At 36.8% G+C, this 26,976-nt stretch overlaps 1 protein-coding gene and 1 non-coding gene across 8 annotated transcripts in view; one reads left to right on the top strand and one right to left on the bottom strand.

Moving 5' to 3' along the window:
* The window catches only part of LOC125235140 (fasciclin-2), a 247,584-nt gene that overhangs the window by 62,709 nt on the left and 157,899 nt on the right, over positions 1-26,976 (top strand). The gene's annotated exons all lie outside the window — the stretch shown is intronic.
* Positions 19,287-19,358, bottom strand: Trnar-ccu. The gene has a single exon. It is a non-coding gene; the product is annotated as a tRNA-Arg (tRNA).

Here is a 26,976-nt window from a genome sequence, read left to right as displayed (position 1 = left end):
GTCATCCTTTTCTTGTCAAAACGATTCAGTTGCGGACCAGAGACAATATCGGTCTTTCATTCACTTGTACGCGGTTCAGTTTCGACTCTGAACATTGGAGGTCATGGTAGCAAATTGAGACGCTCAGTTTAGGCACCTAAACTGAACTGCTCTGCGTTTGAATCGTTTTTAAAAAGATCGTGGTAAGGCTGCAGGAATGTATAAATGATTGCTTTTATACTTTATTTTAACGCTCCAGCTGTGGAATGAGCTCCTGGCCGAGGTATTTCCGATGAGATGGGGTTCTTCAAAAGAGGAGTGTACAAGTTTCTAATGGGTCGGGAACGCGTAACACCCTTTGAGTTGCAGGTGTCCATAGGTTACGGTGACCGCTTACCATCAGGCGGACCGTATACCTGTTTGCCACCGACGTGGTATAAAAAAAGGCTTTGTTATCCTCTATAGTGTCTCGCTCTAGACTGCGCTTCAAACGCCATGTAGCGTCAACGATTGCTACTTGGCTAGGCGGCTGTTCTCTGTAAAGCGAGTGTAAACAAAGAGCCAAATTGTTTATGTATTATGTACGTTTATTGGGGTGATTAACACGTCTGCGGTCGTTGTTCTCTTGTTTAAGAAATTAAGCGTTAACAAGTGTGTCGATGCCTTTATTAGTGCGTTGGCTGGGCCAGAGACGTGGAATTTATAAGGACTGGTAATTTGTTTATTGCTACGTGATGAGTCATGCCTTTCTCGGCAATTTACCCGAGTTACTTTTAGGGAAATATTTCCTTTACAAATCGGGAAAAATCACCATTAAAGTTAAGTTAAAATGGGACTGGGCTGGTCACGTCTGCCGAATGCCTAATGAGTTGTGGGCCAAACTCACTGATCGGGGATCCGGCAGACCCCGCCGGCGATGGAGGGATGAACTGGACTCCTTCTCGGAGGAATGGCCAGACATAGTACTGGATAGAGATCAGTGGAGAAATTGGAAGGCCTTTGCCCAGCAGTGGCTCCAAATTATAGTACCCCTTGCCTTTAGATTATCGTGCGTCGGCTTCGGCCCCACACGCCTCCCAAAAGTCAGAGATATGGTAAGACATACAAATGACTTATTAATAACAGAATTTACTCACTTAACAACATTCATGATAATATATTTCTGTATTTTAATGAAAGTAGATGTGAGTGAAGTCATATGTAGGGTAAACTCGCCTCATTCGGTGACACGCCTAATTCGGTGAAACAACCAAAAATCTTCTGTCGGAATAGTGCTTCAAAGCTTGTATCATCGAATTAGTCGTATCATCGAATGCGAGTTTACCCTATTTCTTGAATATTTTAAGAGTGACATTTATTTTCATTGAAAGTCATTATTTTTCATATATGTACTTGTACGTAATACGTTTATATAGGTATATTAAGTAGTTTTACTAACAATTTTTTTTTTTATTACAGGTAAGATCGTAAGAACGATCGATTGTTTACGCCAAGTCAGAAAAAGGTTCAGGTGGGTACCTCTGTTATCTTCTGGATATAAAAAGTTGTCTGTGCATTTGCGTATTCACTTAGAATGTGCACACGAAAAAACCATAAATAATTTCTCTACAACAAAAACAATTTATTTCATATCCAAAACATACAAACCATCATCCAAATCCACAGCGCAGGCTTCGTCAAACGCGTAGGTACAAAATAGCATCCGCAACAAACTTCGTCCAAACTAACTAAAAACTAACTATTTTGGCTCAGTGATCCAAAGTGAATCTTGGCCTCCGAAACGAGAGATCGCCACCTGTCCCGATCCTGCGCAGCCTCGTCCAAACTACATCAATAATAATCCACCTCATGCTTCGTCAAAAATACATGTACATGATTAAATCCGCAACAAGCTTTGTCCAAACCCCTAGCAATACCTACACGCTCCCATTAATCCCCAAGATGACATGTCAAATGTCCCAAAAATACTGGTTGCATTACCACGCTGCACTGCCAACGATATCTCTATAATATTACGCGTAGGATATCCACTGTGTTAACAACAATGTAGAGAAACGATCCAACTTCTCTGTACACAAAACTACAAATCTCCATTATTAAAGTAGTTTTCCATTTGAGATGGATGCAGTTGAACTGAAACCCGGAAGCCGCCGTTTTCCAAGTTTTCGGTCCCCCGAGAGAACCTTCCAAGTTTCTATTTGTAGAAGTTTCAAATCTTAAGGGACCTGACCTGCGGTTTTACAAGATACGAGAAAAATATTTCAATGAGAAACCTTTGATTTTACACGAACAGACTTACCTGAACCAGCGGCAAGGTTTCCGTGTTATTGCTTGTTTTGGCGTTGTTGTCACTGGCTTACACCCTTAGCCTTAAGACTCCGCCACACATGAAGCGTTTTGATAGCGTAGCGTTAGCGGAGTGCAATGATAGCGGTGCGCCGGCGGAATGCTGGGGCGTTCCGCTCGCAATCCGCGCACATTCCGCTCGCAATCCGCGCTCGTTAGTTCCCGCCGGCGTCCGCTGGGCGCAACGCCACCGTTCGTCCGGCGCACCGCTATCATTGCGCTCCGCTAATGCTCCGCTACCGCTCCGCCTACGCTATCAAAACGCGCATGTGTGGCCGAGCTTTTATTGTTACTTATAATTTAGTACCTGCGCTCATAATCATAACAATGTTTTAAGTTATTAATGTTTGATCTCGTATAAGTGACTTGTAAAATTCTTCGTGAGTCAGTGATCTTAAACCACACCTCGGACAATGGCAATAAAATATATGAAAGAAGCGCGTTCCTACAACACACAGTCTAAGCTCTTATAGGCGAACGCGAACCTTGCTTGTGTGAGATAAGACAGGTCGACAGGTTGCGTTCCTGACAGGTGGTAACTGTGATGTTGAGGTAAGCGAGAGCGGATGCCGGCACTTTTTAGTGGGAAGCAGGTAGTGGCACTATGGCCATACTGTTTTAGCTACGGCGTCTACCGTTTCCATTATGTATTGTTATTTTTTTATTTACTTTATTTCTGTCTACGACCCCTCTTAGTGGTCATACATATCATACCTATGAGTAGTACGAGTCATCTGCCTTTGAATAAAAATTACCAGTCCTTATTTTTAAAATATCACTCGATGTACAAATTGTTACTCACAAGGCAGTGCAAGAATTCTTATTTTATAGCGCTTTGTTACGAAAGAAATACTTTTTCTTTAGTTTTGAGTTATTTCTTTCATTCGTAACATGATCTGGCTCTGTTTTAAGAAAAATATTTACTATAGTAAGTAGGTATGGTATTGGTGGCTACAAGTAGTAATAGTAGTAAACACTTTATTGTACAGAACAAATTACAAGTACAGGGAATAATTATAATGGTTATGTACAAAGGCGAGCCCCTTTAAGGGATCTCTTCCAGCTAACCTTAGAATAACTGAGAGAGGAAAATAGGAAATGATAGATAAACACAACTAAAGTGCATCGGCATTGGGTGACATAATATGCACACTAAGGTCGTTCTTATAATTTAGAGTAATTATACAGTTCACACACCTTTGTTTTGTCACAGCTAACAATGCCCCAATACAGAATACCATAATATTTTTCCTCTATCAAAGTACCGATGTAAAATATCAAAGGAAACTAATATTTAGTTTGAGGAAGTAGGAAATGTATAAAGAAGCTTATCTTCCCCTTATTTCTTTACGCAATGTAATATTCTTACGGCCCTAGTGGCTTACCTTTTGACAGAACCCGTGTTTGGGTTGTTTCTTTTTAAATTGAAATAGTTTGGACAATTCCGTTCTTTTGTAAACGGAAAAGTAATACTTATTTACTGCTAGGAAGTAGCTATAATGTAGCAATTCATACGCCAAACTCAAAAAACACCGCACATGACATCAAACATCATCACATCAAAAACATCGCTTCACGGTTAGTATTCCAAAAAAACGCACTAAGCGTTTCGCTTCAACATTTCTTTTGCGAACCGCCAAGGAGTGGAATGCCCTGCCTGAATCTGTGTTTCCGCATGAGTACAATCCAGGTCTCTTTAAAGCAAGAGTAAATAGGTATCTCATAGGTAAGCGTGCTCCACCGTAGACCGCGTCATCACTTACCATCAGGTGTGATCGTGGACAAACGTCTACCTATTCATACTAAAAAAATCGAACTGGAGACCCATCTGGTCCAGTTGGTCATTAGCTCACTACACTACCAACTACCAGAGTCACTAGTGTGCTTGCTAAGTCGATGGTCCTGGATTCAAATCCCGGAAAAGACACGTATGTCGATAAGCACAGATATTTCTTTCTAAGTTAGGGGTGTCTCTTGTAAGTAAATAGTACATTGTGCAACAAGGGGAGGAAGTTGAATATTTCTAACGAGAGTAAGTTAAATCGCGATGGCTTGTCGGAGCGATTTAAAGACTCTAGTTAGTAATATTCATACTTCCCGAGTTACACAATGTTTTTCATCACACTTGCATTATTAAAAATATGCAAAAAGGTAAAAAAAGAGTTCAATACCTACAGTACTAGAAATTTCTTAACTTCCCAGGGAGAACGATTTTTCTATAACACGCTCCGCCAGCGTGCAATAGCACATTTAGTGTGCGAGTGTGATGAAATAATTATTTACATATCATATACGGTATACCTATATATATCATATACGTCTATCTAATAATTATTTACAGGGTAATGCAGGAGGAATAATGGGGATTTTTAAGCCAGGTACGATCCAGGGAGGAATATTTTAGTTTTAGTAACGTTTATGACCTACGTGATTTGAAAAAAAAAATTACATATCATCATATACGTAGAATGAATATATAAGTGGAAGCCTGAGAGTAGCGCCAGTGACAGAGAAGTTGAGAGGAAGTAGATTAGCATGGTATGGGCATGTAATGCGGAGGGATGAAAGCAATGTTATAAAACGAGTAGTAAATATGAAGGTGGATGGATACAATGGTAGTGGAAGACCTAAGAAAAGATGGATGGAATGTGTGAAAAATGATATGAGAGTGAAAGGTATTAGTATGGAAATGACGGCTGATAGAGAGGAATGGAGGAAGATGATCTGCTGCGCCGACCCCAAATAATGGGAAAAGGGCAAGGGAATGATGATGATGATACGTAGGTATATGATATGTTTTTTTTACGTAGGTATATCTACATTGTCTGAGTACCCACAACACGAACTTTCTTGAGATTACTGTGTAAAAATGTCATCATCCTCCATGCGTTATCCCGGCATTCGCCACAGCTCATGGGATCCTGGGGTCCGCTTTGACAACTAAACTCAAATAAACATATCGTATATTATATATTTATATTCACTTTTGAATATACCTAGAAATTACACGATTTGACGGATATTATTTTATCAGCTATCATATAATTGTATTTTATGTACTTACAAACTTAACATACATACTGGTTCATATTTTTTTTTGGGATAGGAGGCAAACGAGCAGACAGGTCGCCTGATGGTAAGCGATCACCGCCGCCCATGGACACCCGAAACACCAGAGGTGTTGTAGGTGCGTTGCCGGCCTTTAAGATGGGTGTACGCTCTTTTCTTTTCATTTACAAACTTCCAGCAAATACTTATTTGTAAAGAAACAGCAGAGCATTTTCCTATCGATTTTCCTTCGGTACGAGAAAATGCAAACATAATCAAGTCAATAACTTCAGGCTTTCGAAGCATTTCCATGATAGGAACTTTCGTATTGAACAGGCTTATTCTGATACTACTATAATTATATATATACTTAAGAGAAACAAACCAGTTATTTTTGTCGATAAATCAGACAAAACTTCGTGTAATTTCGTACCAGTCGGCGACACTAACATTGATTAAGAAATTCTAAGCAATAAAGGCGCGAAATGTTTTTTGATTTGTTCATTAAAATTTTATAAAGTCCCTAATTTCAGAGTAAAGTTCTAGTGAGATTCAGAAACTGCAATGCAAAGATTTATAAGAGACTACATGAATAAGAATGAAATCAGCACGGGAAGCATGGTCGCGCGATAGACGATAAAATATCAGGCCGTCCCTATCGCACTTACAAATAGTGCGATAGGGACGGCCTGCTATTTTATCGTCTATCGCGCGACCATGTTTCCCGTGCAGAATCCGCCTCCACTTTTAAAATTAAGTATTGATTATATACCCGGTATAAACAGACTGTTGCAAAGCAAATACAAATTCAAAAGAATCGACTCCGTTCAGAAACTTAATTATAAAATGTTTTATTGGATACAGTTTACATTTATTTTGTACCTATTTCTATAAAAATGTAAGTATTTTTTAATCACAAAAATTTAACGAACTGCCGTATTCGGACAATGCTTTTAAGATATTATATCGATCGTCCTATATGATACCAATCTGTCAGTTTTAAATGTGACGTTAACGTTATTGATTGAAGAATCTTCGTTTTTAACATAGATAATTCCGATGCATATCGTATTTAGAGTTAATATTTGAATTATTTCAAAGTTCTAAATTTAAAATAGGCCCTTAAGTAACTTAGGCAGTTACGGATTGGACGTAATTATACTTAATTGTACTTGTTAGTACACTGTTTGTATGTGTAATAAAACGGTTCACATGGGAACCTATTATAAAGCTAACTGTTCATATTTTATCGTTCGATGACTAGATTATAATATAATACAATATTTTAACTCTGACCGTGATGAATGAGAATATTTTTTTTAAAATATATTTTTAAATACAGAAGATTAAACTAACTACTATAGTCATATTTTTAAAATAAAAAATCATAGAATTTCGCTATGTTATGGGGTTCTTCAAGAAGCAGGTATTGAGGGTTCTCAAAGGTCGGCAACGCATAAAGTGGCTCCCCTGATTTTGCTTATGTCCATGGGCGGCGATGACTGCTTCCAATCAGGCGGCTCGCCTGCTCGTTTGCTGCCTATTTCATAAAAAAAAAATTAAACTAAACCTAAGCCTAAAAAGCCTCGGTCTCTTTAAAGCAAGAGTGATTAGGTACTGAATCGGTGAGATCCATCTTAGACTCTGTCTTAACTTTCCAATTCAGGTGTGACTAGGGTCAATCGCCGATCAGGCCCCGTAGCCGAATGGCATTTCTATGACGCGAAACGAAAACGAAACGCCGCGAAAGGTAGTCTGGCTCTGTCGCGCCAATACGCAAGAGCGATAGAGATTAGATATGTATTTATTTGTTTATTTATTATGAAAACATGTTTGCATGACATTACAGTAAAACCAATGCGTCACGAAACTTAGATAACAAAAAAGAGAGAAAATAAACAGAAAAATAATAATGGAGGAAACAAAAAAAATAAAATTAAACAATTGATTTGGGCAATGACGTGACAGCGTGGCTCCGTTGCGTCGTTAGCCCCGGTGTGGGATTTGGCAGGTTGCCCCGGAACCGCTGAAAAACCACACATTTCGGCCAGAAGTCTGCGCTTGCGGTGGTGTCCTGCAACTGCCGATATCTATTATTTTTGCATTTGGCTACGCAAGCAGTATAGCGTTTGTGCATTTGGCTACGCAAGCAGTATATAATAAAAAAAAACGAATCATTCCAAGTGGCACAAATTATACATTTTTACAAATCTAAATGTATTTTCAAAATCTGATGTTTAGGAACTTGTTCTCCTTCCTATTATAAAAAAAATGAAAAATACCCCAGACCGCGGCATAGTGGACCGATTTTCATGAAACTTGGCTAAGAAACTAACTCAGCTTTCAAACGAAAAAACTAAATCCGTTCGGGACCTACGATGGCACAGACAGACAGACAGGCACGTCAAACTTGGGTGCGCCAAAGTTCATATAAAATTGTTATATAGATTATTGGTAGTCCGAAAATGTTTCTCATACAATTTTACATTATAACGATCATTATTTATAACAATTTTATGTTAATAACTATCGTAACTTCGAATGACTTATGTTCATAATGTCATTCATCATAAATACGTTTTATACTAATGTTTATGTTTATATACTTATTGATCATAACGATTGCGAGTAATATAATTTATAGTTATATTATTGTTAACAGAACAGACTTCACATGTGACAGTCCAGTTAGGTGCGACGACGAGCGTAGCGAGGAGGAGCGTGTTAGGTTGACCGTGAGCGAACCAGAAACGAATTTTTAATGTAAATTGTATATGTCACTGTAAAAGCTTCAAGCGCGCTTCTATAAATGGCACAAGTTTTTCATAGAACTTCCCCAAATCTTTTTAAATAATTTTATAATGAATGATTTTCTTCAACACAAAATTATGAATGTTATTAAATATTTGTATAGAATTTATGATTAAAAATTTTCGACTAAATGATTATTATGAACAGTGATAGTAGTACTATTGATAATAATGAAACAAAATTATGATAAGTAAAATTATGAGAAATGATCATTCGGATCACAAATCGGTATAAACAATAATTTTATAACAAATAATTTTATATGAGCCAATATGGACCCGTCAAACTTATAACACCCCGTCGTTTTTGCGTCGGGGGTTAAAAAACAACTAATCTTGGCAATTATATTGTAGGCTTAGCGAATCTAAATGTATTTTAAAATCTGATGTTTAGGAACTTGTTCTCTTTCCTATTATAAAAACTGTAAGTTACAATACAGTTTCCTATACTTGTATTGTGCACATCTGGTGCCTGTTAAAATTGATTACCGTAGACAATGGATATAGTTGCTGCAATCGGATACCATTACTTTGATCTCGGTTCTCTTTTCGATCTTTAACGTTTATTTTTATATCTGTCTTTCAAGTATATCCAGCACGGGAAGCATGGTCGCGCGATAGACGATAAAATATCAGGCCGTCCCTATCGCACTATTTGTAAGTGCGACAGGGACGGCCTGATATTTTATCGTCTATCGCGCGACCATGCTTCCCGTGCTGGACTCCGATACCGGTTAAATTTTCAAACCGTTATCATTAAATTTCGTTTTCGCTCGAAAAACCGCTAATGTTAAACCGGTTTATAGGGGAACGCTTTCAACCTCGTTCGATTAACCGGTTTAAAACAAAATAAGCCGGTTTATTCCGCAGAATGATAGGGAATTTACTGTTCTAACCAAACAAAAAAGTCGCTGCGTGAACGTAGGTACCTATTTACGCGGTGCCAGTGCGACTCGCCACTCGTCGAATAAACCGGTTAAAATAAAGTTCTCATAACGTTCGCGTTCTTTACAAAGTTCGGAGTAAAATCGAATTTGAACCGGTTTTAACCGGTAAAAAATAAACCGGTTCCGAGTGAAAATTATTATTTTATACTACGTCGGTGGCAAACAAACATGCGGTCCTGGAAAGCGGTCACCGTAACCTATGGAGGCCTGCAACTCAAGTGTCAGTCTATCACAGCCATACACCAGAAAGGGACAAACGTACTTTATCGATAACTTTACGATTATCGATAAATATCCGATATTTATAATAAATATCAAAATATCGGATATTTATGATATATATCGGATATATATCAACTTTGATATATATCCATTTTGTATGGAAGGCATATTATTGTTTTGTTACATTATTTATGAATACTACTTTAGATAAGGAAAAATCTACTAAAACATAATATTTAGTAGAAAAACAGTGATAAACACAAAAAAAACTATATAATTTACAATATTTATAAAAAATGATATATATCGGATATTTATATCCATTGATATAAATCGTCGAACCCAGCTGGATATATATCCGATATATATCGGATATATATCTTGATATATATCCATTGATATATATCCTCGAACCCTGGTTGACTGTACCTAAAGTCGTGTGCTGAATAGCCATTAAGTAAGTAAACACGTAACGAGTGCTCGATTATCGGATTAGATTGTAAGACTAACGATCATTAAATTTGTAAATGAGCATGTTTTAAATGGGATCTACTGATTCTATTCTAGAAGTTAAGAGGATAGGGAGGGATAGATTTTCGATACAAACGTAGGCCCCATTTTCCTCTTTGGTGGTTGATAAATTGTTTAATTTGGTTTATTTTAAGTATTCCTTTTGGCTAAATATCTAAATTTTATTGATATGGGTGTATATACGTGTTGCCTGATTTTTTTTTTATTATGGAAAATGTTCATATGTTTATTTTAAACAATTGTTCAAATCAAATTTCATGTATTTTATTTAATCACAATCAATATGCCCCTACCTTTGATATTTATATTTTATTGGTAATTCGGTACCTATTTGTAGAATTCATTTTTTTCTTTCCTATTTTTAATTTAAGCAAAAAATGTGAAATAAAAGAAATGTAGAGGCGCATAACTAGGATTTAAATATATCAAGCTGTGTAAAAATATTTTAAATAATATTCCGGAGAGGAAAAAAAAAGGACTAAGTTTGTATGAAAATCCTGTTTCGGAGTAGCCCTTCCATTTCCTTTTAATGGCTAGATGTCTTGCTTGGAATTCTTGATAACGAGAAAATAGCCTCTAATGTACATATCAGACTGTCTATCGGCAAATTTAGCCGTGTACCTAGCCAACGTCACATGTGGTAAGCGTTTCGTAGTTAGCCCTCCCTATCGCTCTTTTGTAGTGGCTTGCGCCAGATTGTGTTTCCATCGCCACGTAGCAGTAACGATTGTCACTTCGGCTAGGCACAGCTTTACCCAGCTTAAGCAGAAATGTTGAGCATTTTTATCGCATCCCAAGTGGGACGCAGTATGAATTATGCACGTGAGATACTGCTCGGACATCTAACGGTCGTTGACCTGTGACATAATGTGAGATTATGACTCATGCTGGGACACCGGTGGGATGTAGGTGACTGTCGCAAAATGAGACTTGGAAAAATAGTCACCGCATAAAGGGTGTTATAAAGTTGACCGTAATGTTTGTGTAATGTAATAAAAAATAAAATAAAATAATAAACGGGTAAACCGATTGAATTTTTTTGATAGCAAGTTTATTAGCTTTACTACTTTGAAGTACATATGAATTGATGCATCCGTGGTTCAACCGTGCTAGTTCATTAGGATTTTATTAAATTTTCAATGGTGTATGGAGTTGTTGCCATAGTTGGTTAAAGTATAGAGATTAAATGGTAATGGTATGAAATTGGTTGAACTAATAAGGGCCACTTGCACCAACGAAAATGGTGGGTTAACCCACCATTTTATATGGGATTTGATAGTTGAAAGCCCACTAACCATCATGAGTTAAGTGCTTGGTGCAAGTGGCCCTAAGTACACTAACTGAAAATTTAATAAAAAACGACGGTAAATCTTACCAGAAAAAAAAAACCAGTCATGTTGACAATAAACTCTATTATTTGACTTATCCAAAAAAACCTTTACCTGTACTTTTCAATTAACAACATGTAATATATCATGATGGATTGTGTGTATCCTGGTATTGGTTACATAGCTTTTTCATTACTTAAGTAAATTAAATAAGTAGCAAAGGTAAATGGAAGAGTTATTTTCATTTCATTCGGTCTACAAAAAACAATTCCCCGAATGCACTGACATTGTTAACATTTCGTAATTCAAGTAGGTAATATTTACTGTCTGGTAGTAAAATTTATTCAAACGAGGGTGTAACAAATAAAAGTTTATTGCTTCTTGCTACGGCACTGTTTTATTTGATTCGTTCAGTGCATAAAAATATTAGTTCTATTCTGTATAATATTACGTTTTTTAATTGACTCGTAACTTTTATCATACTATTGTACTTATTTTAAGCTGTTTTTAACATATCCAAGATATTTACTTTTGAAGTTAAGTCTTTAGGAAACATGTTATTTGTTAAACGAACCCCTTCGTCATGATTAATATAGGTACGACCGATTGTGTAAAAATATCTTACTAATATTATAAATGGGAAAGTGTGTGTGTCTGTTTGTTTGTCCGTCTTTGAGGGCAAAACGGAGCGACGAATTGACGTGATTTTTTATGTGGAAATAGTTGAAGGGATGGAAAGTAACATAGACTACATTTTGTCTCTTTCTAACGCGAGCGAAGCCGCGGGCAAAAGCTAGTTATCCATAATGTCAATATCTAAGGAGGAAAATGGGAACCTAGCTTTGTATTTAAAAGCTGTTTGTCAGCAATTCCCGTCAACTTTGTACAATGACACGTCAGCAAATTTTAATTGATCCTATTTTGTTACCAACATTTAGTAATATAATTCGACTTTCGTAAGATATATACAGGATAATTGTTATAATTAAGAAAATATAGATACTAGAGAACCTTAATGACGAAATAAAACTTAATAAAATCTCAATTCATCAACAAAATCTTGGTAACAAAATAGGTAATTTTTGTACAAACTTTTCGAGAACTGCTGTTGTTGTCTTGGTATCTACTTTTATCCCTTTATAAAGCACTGGTCCTAAAAAAGGCCACCCTGTAAAATTACTTTTTTGTATTTTTTTCTTGTTCAGAATTTTTAGGACTACAGGTACAGGATGGCGATGAGGTTTGAATTCACGATTTTTTCGAGTCTTGTCCGTTAAATGGTTATATTATTGGTAACATGGTATGAACCTCAGATTTTTAAATCTAAAAGTTGTGAGACAAACCGCCTGATGGATAATGGTCACCGTAGCTAACACAGTACCAATTGCCGACTCTTGAGAACCCTGAATCCTGAACACCCATGTTTTATAAAACCCCATAATCATAGAAGGGTTTTAAAGCCCTTAAATAACTCCTTGTACAAAAATAAACAAAAGACTATTCAAATTAACTGACCACGCTAATTGAAAACTGCCCATATACAAAAGCGCAATAATGAGCAAAAGCTTTTTCCCGATTGCCACTGGACTACGCCATTGCTCCCTTTTCAAAAGCGTCCATTACCAATCAACCAATGCAACACTTGAGATATAGGGATGTCCCAATGTGGATTTGGCCGGATACCGGATATTCGGTAAACGGTACAGTCAAGCTTATTTAGTGACAAGATTTGCTTGATTGTCTACAAGAAAATTGTTTACGTACAGATTACATCGTTCATAAGTGTTCATTTTGTTGCTCAGAACTCAGAACATTTTGTTGTCATTCAAATCGGTTTTTTTTTGTTCAAATTCGACACGCAATTAGATTCATCATTTGGAACCATCCTGTAAATCGCTTTTTGTTAAAATAGGAAAAAAATTTTTTTTCTTTCCATGCATAATAAATGGATTATTTAATGTGAGAAGACCTTAATCATAACATTAAAGTCATTGTCAAGTGTTTGACGGCAAATGTCAAAACAAATAACATTAGGAAGTGGTAAGGGATGCCACATACGTGTTCAGTAATTTTTTTTAATAATTCGATAACCGAGAGTTAAGAGGCTAGTTTCTTAGATAAATTGATTGTATTTGAACTAAAGAATCTTCCCTTAAAGTTAACGGAATTCAATAAAAACAGGGTGTATAGATAAATTATTTAAAATCAATAAATACTAAAAAAGTTTTTTACCAACTTTCCAAATATTTAATGGTCGTTTGCGGCAATCTCTGTTGTATATTTTTTAGTTACTTAACTAAAATAGATATCAGATATTCAGCTGAATTGTAACAATATTCGCAAGACCAAGTCCTCTTGAACTTACCGTGGGACTCATTCAATTTGTGTACCTAATAATACTCGTACTAATAATGTCCTATAATATTTATTCGACATAATACGGAAGATTCGGAAAATTGACCGGATACCGAATACTATCCGAATATTCTGGACATCTCTACTCGAGGGTGAATTGCCATTAACCTAGCGTTTGCTGTTTTACAAAGCCTTACACCCTTTCGGCTTCACCCTAATCCAATCTTCACTGACCACATCATTAATTTTAGCGCCCTATTCGATATTTCAGCGGGAACTATTTATATTTCGCAACAAAAGACGACATAAATAAAGGCCTTTGAAGGCTCTTGCGAGTCTTGAGGCCGATTTTCTTTGTGAGATTTAGTTACATAGTTCATCTTATTTTGATACGAACTTGACTTGGTGAACATAGTATAACTTGTGCCCACATCTTTACGTTAACTCTTTTCTATACAATATAAGCGCGATTTTTATCTTATGTCAACAAAGGAATAAAGAAAACTCTGTAGTTTTTGTTGTAGTTAAACGAAATATATAATTATTTTTATAACACTTCGTTACAAAAATTGAGTAATGCTCCATCCATACATCCACCCCCCATTTTAGGGAAGTGGGGAGTTAAAAGAGACAATAAGTACCCTATGTCGGTGATGCCAAATTGGGTACCTCCTGGATACCGCCGATTAGCCAGGGTAGAGGCACACCAAAGAAGAGATGGCGGGATGACCTCGACGCATTTTGAAGTGACTGGTCGGATCTGGTGGTAAATCGTGGCGGAAGAAAGGGGAAGTCTTTGCCCAGGACACAAAAATAGGACAAAATAACTTTTTTAAAAAAAAATCATTCTTAGCACAAGCTTTTATCGCCGACTGTAGGTACCTTTCTTTCAACAGTCATCTACTGCTCTCCGAAACGTTTTTAAAAAGCCCTTACTCGATGGGATGCGACGTTTCATGACAGAGTTCCTATGACCTTTCTGCTCCATCATCAGATCAGCTCCATGATACCATAACACATTGCCACGTGATTTACATATTATGTGTGCAATATTTCAGCTCAATCGGAAACCGGGAAGTGGGTCAAATTTAGCTTCTACGTTTTGACGCACACTAACATACTTACAAGGCAAGTTGAATAAAAGCTTGTAAAAAGATTGTAAAAATAGAATCAGCCTCCGTATTTTGATGCGAAGTAATGCTGTGTATCATCGGAGCTGGCTTTGTGGGGAATATGATAAATCATTCAGTTCTCGAGTGTGGCGCGTTTTTTACAATTTGTCATGTGTAGTGAAAGTGGATACCTGAGGGTTCGCGACTTCTGCGTGACTTCACTTATTTAATAACAGAATTCGCTGGGTTTACCTATCAGTATATGAAACTTTCGTCGCGGGGAATATCTCGACTGGGGGCCAAATGTATTTGGTCCATTTTTTTCATGTTTTAAAATGTTTGCATTATTAAATAGAGTGTCCACTGTCCACCGGTTATATATGGTAGGCGTGTTCAGTGGATACATGTAGAACTCAACATCATAGTGTAATAATGGAAAAAATGGATTAGTTACAATTGCCCCCAGTCGACTTTTGCCCCGCTGTACTATCAGCTGCAAAAGTGCGTGGAGAAATTAATTCTTAGCCATGAATGAATAAACTAATGCTTTTTAGCACTCCGTGGTTCAGTCTTACAGAATAACCTAACCACAAAATTAAAATTTTGAAAAAAACCCCGACCGCGACATAGTGGGCCGATTTTTATGAAACATGGCTAAGATTAGAACACTCCCGACTAACTCAGCTTTCAAAAACAAAAACTAAATCGAAATCGGTTCATCCCTTCGGGAGCTACGATGCCACGGACAGACACACACACAGAGAGACAGACAGACAGACAGGTAAAACTTATAACACCCCGTCGTTTTTGCACCGGGGGTTAAAAAACACCCGCAAGTACGTTCAGAAACTTTCCATACCTTAATGTGGATGCAAGTACTTGAAGCGGAGTAGTTTTTTTTTTTTTTTTTATTATAAATGGGCTCTCTTGACCACAGACTAGCCAAAGGCAAAGACCACGATGAGTGAGCTCGCCCAGAAGATGCCTGTTCACTCTTGATTTGAAGGTTGCCGGGTTATATGAACTCGGAAATATAGCGTAGTAGTTTTTAATCTCTTCGTAAAACCACTGAATAAAATTTTCTAGAGCTTTTATTTTGCCAAAGAGGATCAGGTATCAAAGAGAGTTACTGTCAAAGTAAAATGTGTAATCACAGTGCATAGACTGCCATCTCTCGACACAAGCTTAAAACTTTTGAACCTCAGTTTTGACAATTTGGGCCATATTCTTAGCTTGATATCTTTTAAAATGTCAAATATTTATATTAGCGCCAACTAGCCGAGCGTACCCCAAAGGTGTATCGCCATCTAGCTCACCGTACCTTTTTCTGTATGGTTTTGGGGTACGTTTTTTTCTTAGACTTTATCGGTCTATACGAAGTTACATAGGTCTTTGATTTTGCTAAGCGGGGGAATATTCAATATTATCATACTCTTATGCAGGTAAAAATAAATAATGTTACTAACCTTTGGGGTTTCAAGTTGTCAACCGTATTTGAAATTTGATTAATTGGAATTAAATCAAAAATCCAACTAATCTTAAATTCGAGAGCTTAAGTCAGCCCACGATAAGTTTCGTAACAATTTTGACAGCCTTTTTTTAAACGTCAAACCAAACGATGACGTTTACATAACCTTTACAGGGCTATCAAAATCGTTGCAAACTTATCGTGGGCTGACTCTAAGCTCATACAGCTTCTCTTGTAAAATAATTTGAAATAATTGAAATAAAACATTTTGTTTATACACCTAACCGCTAAGTTACTTCGGTAATTTACGAATCAATATCAAATAATCATATTTCATCCATACCTTTTCTGCTCGTTTGCCTCCTATCCCATAAAAAAAAAAAAAACAAAGTCTCCATGTGCATTCAAAAATTTCTAAAAAGGTAAAAAATACACAGTAAAAGTAACCGTTGAAATTGCTGGAAATTTTCGGTACCTCGCCGGGTGTATGAAACAAATAAAGTAAACCGCACGAATGTGGCGGATGCTTTGCAATTAAAAAAGATACGAGACGCAGGTATAATTAGTTTTTCCTTGCGGAGAAAATTTGAAGTTTGTTTATCATAGATTTTCCTAGACTGAATATTGTAAACCCCCGAGGCAAAAACGACGGGGATATGTTTGACGTGTCTCTCTGTCTTTCTGTTTGTCTGTTTGTCTGTCTGTGTGTGTGTCTGTCTGATATCATAACTCCCAAACAGCTGAACCGATTTAGATTTAGTTTTTTTATTGTTTGAAAGCTAAGTTAGTCGGGAGTGTTCTTAGCCATGTTACATGAAAATCGGTCCACAAAATCCTGTCGCGGCTACATCTCTACACGCATTTCTGGCTGGCTAAATGCGGACGTTACGGTGTAATTTCAATATCGACCGCATTCCTCACAGATGTCATATAAACCATAGATCAAGCAAACGTATCTACTTAGCGTGTCAAATGAACTCAGTGAAATTTCGGGCGTCAATTTTTGTAAGTTGAAGTCAACAAAGACATTAAAAATGCCTCTTAACATGATATTTAATTGCAACAACATAAAACTTATCAACACTCAAGGGCCTGAGACATATTTAAAATCACAGGCAAGTAACAACTTCAGTACAAAATCTGACACGCTCGGCCGCCATACAAATAAATGAACTCGTTTCTTCTGCATTCCTCTATAATACATCTGTAATTTGATATGTCTGTCTGATGAGGCATATTACACCACTGCATTCAAATACACTCGTCTCAAAGTTGTACTAATTGCTACAAGTATCATATGAACGGAATCCGTTTCTAAATCTCGACGTAGTTTCATGGCTTTGAGTCAAAGCAAATAACTTGCGCCAATACGAAAACCTTACCTGTCTTCTGAGAACCTTACCTGCCCGCTTTGTACGGTGCAAGACTTGCATTACAAGTATTGGCATCTTGCGTAGAGTGATGGCGCTGATTGGCACAAATACTCTTGACGGGCATGTCAAACATAACAGCGGCAGCCGTTGGAACTACATAATTTGAAATAAGATTTAACATAGATAAAATGAGGGCAGCACCAATCGTGTATCATGCGAACTGAGTATGATGAATTAGTTGAATTCGTTTGTAATTTGAGCGTTGTGTTTTACATATTCCGTCAGAACATCCAATACCCATTTTTGCAGGTTTTTCAAAGCGTCTGGCGTCCATTGTATAAGATCTGGGTTTTTCCGGGAAGCACGAACGTTAGGCCGTTTTCACATTATCTGATCCGATATCGGATGTCGGAAGGATTATAGGAGGTAGGGCATAGCGAATGATATTCCGCTTTGTGTGGTAGGGCACAGCACAGCGGATATCGTCTCGCTCGAATCTAGAGCAGAGCCCAACTGGGGTAGTACCTCCGCCTTACAGAAGACCGGAGCCAAATAGCACTAGACCCTACTCATAGTGTTGTGTTCCTGCCGGTGAGTAAGGCTGCCAGAGCTCAACGAGGGTGCGGTGCTGATGGCGGGAGGACTTACGGAACTAACTTGTTCCGTATATTGTCCTTTAGAGTCATCGGCAACCCGAACCCTCCTTGGAACTTGTACACTCCTTTTTGCTGTGTACTTAACACAGCAAAAGGGAATGTACAAGTTTCAAATGGGGTGGCAACGCGCATGTGACACTGTTTGCATTGCATGCGTTCATAGGTTACGGTGACCGCTTTCCATCAGGCGGACCGTATGCTTGTTTGCCACCGACGTAGTATAAAAAAAAAAAAAAAATGGAAAAAATCCGAGATGGCGCCTGTAATGTATGGGATATGGACTTTTCTCTAAACATATCAACAGAAGACCTCTCAAAATGTATATAAATCAGAATGTATGTTTTTTTTTGTAGTTTCAGGGTCCCTTAGCGTATGTTACTCAGGATAAGCTATATTCAAAACGTACAACATTGCACGTTGTAAAAAAAACATCATAGCATAAGTACATTCTGAAGCTGTTGGTTTACGAGTTCTTCTATCACGTACGCCGCCTTTGCAATTTTTATTTTTTATTCCAGTTTCCCCTTTTGAACTCGACACTCGGCATTGTACCGCCATACGTTACAATTTTGTTAGGAAATAAGTCTCTGACAGTTTCATGACGGGTGAAAAGTGATTCAATAATATTTTTGCCTTTTTGGAACTGAATAATTTTATACTATACAAAACAGAAAAAAGGTAAAGCGCAAAAGAGTAAATCACACTCAACATACAATTACGCCTGTATCCCATTAAGGGGTAGGCAGAGCACATGAACCACTCAAGTTTCAGTGCCACTCTTGGCAAAAAGGGGTTGAAATAAACCGAAAATTGTGACATTGGAGTGACAGGTTGCCAGCCTCTCGCTTACGCCACAATTTAACCTATATCCCACAGTCGATTTCTACGACACCCACGGGAAGGACCACACGGGACACTCTGAATTATATAGATCTTTTCAAAAGGTACGTTATTCGTTAGCGCAAATTTTATGTAATTTTTGGTCGTGTAAGTAATCGTTATAGTAGCCACACTGTATTATTTTTTTCAATATTACTCTACCTTAAAACGTTATTAGTTATAAATTTAAATAGATATCATACACGAGAGAAAACACGACAAGGCCCACTGGTGGCCGAGCCGGGAATCGAACCCGGGTCTTCAGCTTAGGCGTCTAACGTCTTTACCACTAGACCACACGCCCGCCGCCGCCTTGGGCCTTGCCGTTTTTTCCTTCGTGTATGATATATATTTCAATTTATAATTTATATATAGTAGTGTGACTACTTGAAAAAATAATAAATCAAAAAATATTCAATAAAATAATTTGATTTGTTCCCTAGTTGTACGTTATTAGTTTTTGAATCGACTTGTGACTACCCACCCATTCTAGATAACGTTAAAAATAGAACCAATTAAAATGTTCTGGTAATAGAATAACGTTTTACAAAGTTCAAGGGTAATTGAAGACCGTCCTGTTTGGAACTTCTGGAAACTCCGAGTATTATTTCTTAACATTACTTGGTAGTCATTACATAAATTCAAGTAAAATTTTTTCATTTGGAGTACATAGTAGGTAACTTGTGTTTAGCATCAATGATCATTGGGTTCTGATTACCAAAGTAGGTACAGCGGTGCAAATCTCGACTGGGGGGCAATTGTAACTAATCCATTTTTTCCATTATTACACTATGATGATGAGTTCTATGTATCCACTGAACACGCCTACCATACATAACCGGTGGACACTCTATTTAATAATGCAAGCATTGTAAAACATGGAGAAAATGGACCAGTTTAATTTGCCCCCCAGTCGAGATTCGCCCCGCTGAACCTTATGCTTTTTTGTACCAAACCCAGCTGAAATCGGAACGCTACCGAATTTTAAACAAAACCGATTATTCACATACAAAAAAATGACAGTGAGTGTATGGTGTTTTCCCACACTAGTTCAAAAAGTAGTACATTATTTAAATCTGTCAGGTCGAAACTTCACAGAATCATTATATTATGTACCGGAAAACGTGCTATACACGTGCGAAAAGAAAATTCGTAACTCGTGTCGATTTAAAACACTTCCTTCGATCGTGTTTCAATTTATCGCCACTCGTCTAGGCGGCGGCGAACGTTTTCGGTGTGGTCGAAAGCTTCTAGTTTTTTCTCCAAAATCGAATATTCAACCGAAAAATGACTGCCGAAAATTCAGTTGGACAGTATATTCGCATTTCAAATATTCATATGTACGAAAACTTATGAATTTCTGCCATTTAGCCTGCAAATTAAATTCGCAACTTCACACGCTGCCATTAACAATGGCGCGAAACTTTCGGAGATAATACATTTTGTCAAGTTGGTGCAATTAAGTGAAACATTCGCAAGTTTCAACGCTTTAATTTTTAACGAGTGCTCGTTATTTCGTTCTAATTCTTTTTGTCTTAGGTTAGCGATATAGGGGCATTTTCGGAATTTGTAGCCAAAATTAGCGCTAGTCGTTAACAAAAATTACTCGCTGTCAGTTTTGTGACGATAAATAAGTGTAAAATTTTAATAAAAATATTAAAAATGTTGTTTTTGTGTTAATTAATAGCTATAAGAGATAATCTACATTCAGAACGTGAAAAAAGTTAACCTTTAGACAGGTTTTATGCATAATTGTCGTCACAAAACTGACAGTGCGATCATTTTTTGTTAACGACTTACGCTAGTTTTGAGTCCCAAATTCTGAAAATGGCATAGTTAGTCATTTAATAAAACTATACCTACTGAGTTCGTATCGTCGAAAGTATTATAAATCCACTATATCTAATCTGTTTCGATAGTTTTGGTTTTAATTCTTATTAATTAATTAATAATATATTATATGTGTGGGCTTGATCATGACCACAGACTAGCCAAGGCGAAGACGTGACCTACGATGGAGCAAGCTTGCCCAGAAAGTTTGATTTGAATGCTTGGTTATATGAGCTGGGAAATATAGAACGTCGGCAAGGAATTCCACTCCTTGGCAGTGCGTACACAGATAGAAAAGATATTTTAATTTAAGACGGAAAACTCTCTCAAACACTGTTATTTAAAAGGAATAATATAATTCTTCATCTAATAACATGGTCTTAACCTAAAGGGATATTCCTTTTTCAAAGAAGAATCAAAATTATTCAGTCGTAACTTTATATACATTTGGTACAAATAGGACAGATTTGAATCAAAGAAGTATTTATTTGCAACAAAATATTACACCGTTTTAGTATGAATATGCTAGTTCTTAAAAAACGTCTTTGGTTCAAGTAACCTTTATCAAAGCAAAAATAAAAATCTGTTAAAAGAAGATTCACCACAATTTAACTACAAGAATTCTGCGTTTTTAATAGGAAATCATAATTTCTTAATTTAACTTTTACGTTCTACAGTCAAGACATAAAAGTTTAAATAAAAAAATACACGGTTTTACGTCAAGATTTAGTTCAATCTTGGCTTGATTTTAATAGTTCTTGATTTGATGCTTTGCAACTCCATTCAAAGTTCCAGAATAACTTAAAACAAAAATAAACACAGATTTATGTCAAGATTTATTAAGTTCTTGGCTTTGTGTCACAAATTCTTGATTTAATGTCTACAAGCTCCATTTGAGAATCAACAAGTTCAAATCAAAAAATATCAAGGTTTTACTTCAAGATTTAGAACAATCTTGGCTTGATTATAATAATTCTTGGTTTGATGCTTACAGACTTCATTCATAATTCGAGCAGGTTTTAAATAAAAAATCAACACGGACTTAGGTCAAGATTTATTACATTCTTGGCTTCATATCACAAATTCTTGATTTAATGCCTACAAGTTCCATTTGAGAATCAACACGTTTAGATCGAAAAATAATAAAGTTTTGCTTCAAGATTTAGTTCGCGCGCCGAGCGGCGACACCGGTTTAGTTACCAAAAAACCCGCTAGATGGCGCTGACCCCAGCCCATAGAATTCGTACATCGCGGTGTTAAGATTTTTCCCGATTTGGTTAGGCTCGCCGGTTGGAACTTGATATGTATCGAATCATAGGAATACAAATTCCGACATAATAGCCCCCTGCTTCCCTCTGGGAACTACGCGCTATTATTGAGGACTAACTATCCTAAACGTGCTTCCGCTCCAGTCTCTCTCTCTCTCTAACTGGCTGGGGAACTCGAAATTATATATTTTAAATGAAATAAGATAAATTACATCCAAGAAGTAAGTATATTTGGTTTAAGATACTTACTGTTTCACCCCAAGAAACATTAAATCTAACTTCAAACATGTAAATCTTCATCTAATACCGTCAGAACTTTTAAAATGAAAAATGTATATATTTGGTGTAAGTAACTAATTGTTTCACCCCAAGAAACATTAACTTTTACTTTAATTATGCATAACTCTTAACCGAAAACCGTCATAACTCTTAATACAACAATTTTATTACTTAGAACCAAGAAATATTATACTTGTTTTTAAGAACTTGCTGATTTGCTTCTGAGTAATAATTATCACTGAACAAAACGTTTACGCTCTTGGAATAAATGATTAAGTTTTTAAAAAAAGATTGTTTTGCTAATCACGTTAAGATATAAAATGGTTAGTGCAAGTAATAAACATCGAGACATTTTATGTTTTATATCAAGTAATTAAAATCTTCCTGATATGGGAAACTGGATATCTCTTGGTTCAAATAGGTTTCTTTGGTTGAAGAGATATTTTCTATCTGTGTATAAGAAAAGCAGAAGCAAAACCCTCAGTGCGAATTGGTGGAATATGTACTATCAGCAGCAAAACTGCATGGCGAATTTATCAATGAGTTCATTCATAATTTCTCCATGCACTTTTGCAGCTAATAGTACCTACCAAATTAGGATGGAAACCGGTCATGCGTCAAAGTACGGTAACGTAAATTTCTTAAATTACATTTAAAGATCTACCTACACATTATGGTGAACTAGAAATATAACTTATTCACTAGAAGTCTGACCCTTTTCGGTGAAAAGCCACCAAAAAAAGCAATCTTCTTCTTCTTCTTAGCCTTTTGGAGTGTCCCACTGCTGGGCAAAGGCCTCTCCCCTGGCTGTCCATAATTTCCGATTCTCCGTTACTTCCGGCCAGTTGTCTAGGAAATCGTCAAGGTCGTCCCGCCATCTTTGCCTGGGCCTGTCCCACCCACGCTTTAAAAAAAAAGCAATAAAAGACTGTAATTGTAAAACTACTGTCGCCATTTAAAATCGTTCATCGGAACGACACCTGTCGATATTTAAACCAGTGGCTTTAACTGTTGCTGCGTAATTTGGAGTCCGCTGGGTGTGAAATTTGACAGCAAGCTGTGTAAAATTAAAATTCCATCGTTGACAGAAAGTCCAACGATCGTGAACATCGAGCCAATGGTAATAAGGACTATAACGGGTCAATTGAGAGTACTAAATCGCGATGTAATTAACTCTCGAAACAGGTAATCGAAATATAATGAATAAGGTTTCATTTAATATTTGGATTTGTAGTGGGAATTGGATTGAGGATTTTGTTACCAATATTGTAAATGCATACTCCCCAGTACTCGCTAAATAAGACATATACAAGGTGCTCGCGAGGAACCCGCATGACTTGAACCACGCGTTTCTGAGGCCAAAAGAAAGAAAAAATGTTATATGAATTTTAAAACTTTTCGCGAAAAAAAATTTTTTTTTTTTTTTTTTTTTTTTTTACTTTTTTGGACGTATTTTCACATATAAAGTAATTTTTATCCATGAAGTTGGCAATTAAAATGAGTTCCTTAATTCATTTTTCTAAAAACCAAATTTTTTGGAAGTTTTTCTTATCACATTTTGACATCTATCAATGACTACTGTGAGACTATGCTCTACAACTGCGCATCAGCGCCGTTAAGAAGACCTTTTCTACTGAGCACAGAACACCCCACTAGAAGCCAAATGCAAGCGATATTGTTCGAGACGCAAATCACCAATCCTTGCGGGGTGAGGCGGGCGCGCACGGTGCTGCCATTGGTCGTTTCAAATAATGGCGCGCCTTTATGATTAGCAGTAGGGATGGGAATGGGACATGTCTATTATAGACAATGGTACCGGTACCAGTACTGTGGTGAATTTGTTTTGCAACAAATTATAATATTATAATTAAATTATAATAAGGCCTACTTACCCTTCGGGTTGGAAGGTCAGATGGTAGTCGCTTTCATAAAACTAGTGCCTACGCCAAATCTTGGTAGTAGTTTCCAAAGCGGACCCCAGGCTCCCATGAGCCGTGGCGAATGCCGATGCCGGGATAACGCAAGGAGGATGATAATTGTGATAGCATCTCAATAAAAATCATTCTAGTAACTAATAACTAAACTGTGCATTTTTACTTACGTTTACTAAGTTAAATAACCAACTAAATATTCTAAACTAATCAATGAACTAAATACCACTACAGACTCTACAGATTCTAGATAATTATTCACTATTACAAATCTGCTTTCTTTTATATTTCATAAAATGGTAGCACATGGTACGAACGGCAGTACGAAGTTCCCGCAACAGACATAAACTAACATGGCCCCATGCCTAGTCGTTTACGTGAAAGGGATAGCATATCACATTTTTAACTCGGTAAAGAGGATGGACGCGCCTCGGCGCCGCTCAGCACAACCATATTGACCAGTATAAATGAACTCCGCGGACAATAAACAATATTCAACAAAATAATTAATTTGACTTAACTGTGGAATGTTGTTCCATCTTTTTTACATGTAGAAGTGTTAGAAGACTTGCCACACCACTTTATGCTGTAAGAGACCATCGTTTGCAACCAAAATTGATTATTTAAGATTTTTTCCCGAGCGGACACGGACACTGTTAGCGGGTCGTATACTTGGGCGCTACTGATCGGTGTCGCACGCGTTCAAACTTTTATAAACCTGATTTGTCGTATGCTTGGTGACCGCGAGTCGCCCTGTAAGGGCCATCTTGTTGTATTGATCTGTGCTACTGAGTAACAATAACAATACGGAAATGTTTTTTTTTAATTGGCAATAACTCTGAAACTAGACGAAATCCAGAAAAGTTGATATGACATTTTAGTCTTAAAATGTGACCATGAATATGCCATTGGGTTCCTCGCGAGCACCTTGTATACAATATTTAAAAGTGGCGACGAGCTTGTTTCGGATTTTTTTTTTGTTTAGCAATGTAACTGTGGTGAAATATACCACAGGTGGTATTGTCAAATGTTTACCTGTTTTCAATAAATAAAAAGTAGCATTGTCATCATTAATGTAATTTGTTTAAGAATACTGCCGTCCTATCACTAGAACCCCTCTAAGCTGCATATTACCAGTTTTCAATTGGATAAATATTCTTAAATAGGAAAGAATTCCCCATCGACTGGTCTTGGAATCATATTTTTATCATTTCTAGTTACCGAGATACAGAGTCGACATACCTCGCTAAGTGCACTATTTTATAACCCTTTTCAATAGTATAAAACCGCAAACCCACATTTGTCTTCTATAACTTATATTAAAGCGCTTAACAGTTGTTTATCTTCATAGTTTTATTACACGATACATAACTATAACAACGTTACTTGATATAAGCTTCATAAATTCCCATTAAAGCCGTTTAATTGCGTTATTACATTTTATAACATTCACTTTTTTAAATAAAATACTACGCTTAAACACGGCTAAAGTCCTTTAACCGTGTATTTAAAGACTTTCATTGTAATTTCAGTTACAAATACATCACTAAAACCTAGTTACTGCGCTTTACGGTGAATTTATTACTAAAAAATATTCATAATGCCACACTGAAACAGGACAAACCAGCAAAGCTACGCTAAAACCCCGCTAGTTGTAAAAGTATACCTTCCAAAGTTATTGCGCCAGTCCGACAGTCGGCCGAGCGGCTCGCGCGCAGAAGGTTGTGCGAAGGCTGTAGTGACCGGTGAATGAACATTTTCTCCTTAAAATGTTAAGAAACCGAAGACCAGGTAAGTGTTAAATATCTTTTTTTTAAGGTTTTTTCAAGCACAACTTGCGTTTTGCTAACGTATTATCACACGTTTGCCGCGACAAGTAAATACCTAACTCATAAGTTATTCGATCAAGAGCCCAGTTAAAACTATTGTGTACAAATAAAGCGTAAACAAAAAAGTCAAGAAATTACATTGTACCATCCTATTGCTATGTAGGCATTGCCATAGCCACATACATTTTGTAAGCATTTATTTACCTTACAATGTTTTAGTACCTATGTAGGTATGGATTACTTGCGCAACATTATATTACCGTCAAGCTGATTTAATAATGCAGTCAAAAATCAAATTAATTAATGTTATTTCTTTTAGGCTTGTTACGTACTTCAGGATACAAACGATAACAGAGATCTGCGAATAAAATGAATACCGAAAAACCGACCACAAGTCATCACACCAGCAGTAAGTTTAATAAATGTAGAACAGAAGGGGATTGCTCAACTCGATCTTTACCAAGGAACATTCTATCGTTGTGTATTGTTTCAAGAATTTTTGAGATTGATAGCTCAGAATTCTTTGCCTAACTTAGCCACGTCGAACGTTTCTGCTTTAATTTTCAATGCTGACGAAAATACATCAATTTTAAAACTCCCTTTTACTGGTCCAAGCTAAAACCGTTGCTGACAATCATCGAATTTGGGTTTATCCTTCGTTGTAACATAATCGAACAACGTTTACTTCCTTAATCATTCGTAAAATGCTTCTCATCTTGATATAAGGAAAGAAGGTTTTTGACTATTCCGTCGCAGACGCATTGAAACTACAAGTGATGACTCGA

Source organism: Leguminivora glycinivorella, chromosome 17 (genome assembly GCF_023078275.1).
Source record: "Leguminivora glycinivorella isolate SPB_JAAS2020 chromosome 17, LegGlyc_1.1, whole genome shotgun sequence".
NCBI classification, from domain to species: domain Eukaryota; kingdom Metazoa; phylum Arthropoda; class Insecta; order Lepidoptera; family Tortricidae; genus Leguminivora; species Leguminivora glycinivorella.
This window is presented reverse-complemented; position numbering and strand designations above follow the sequence as displayed.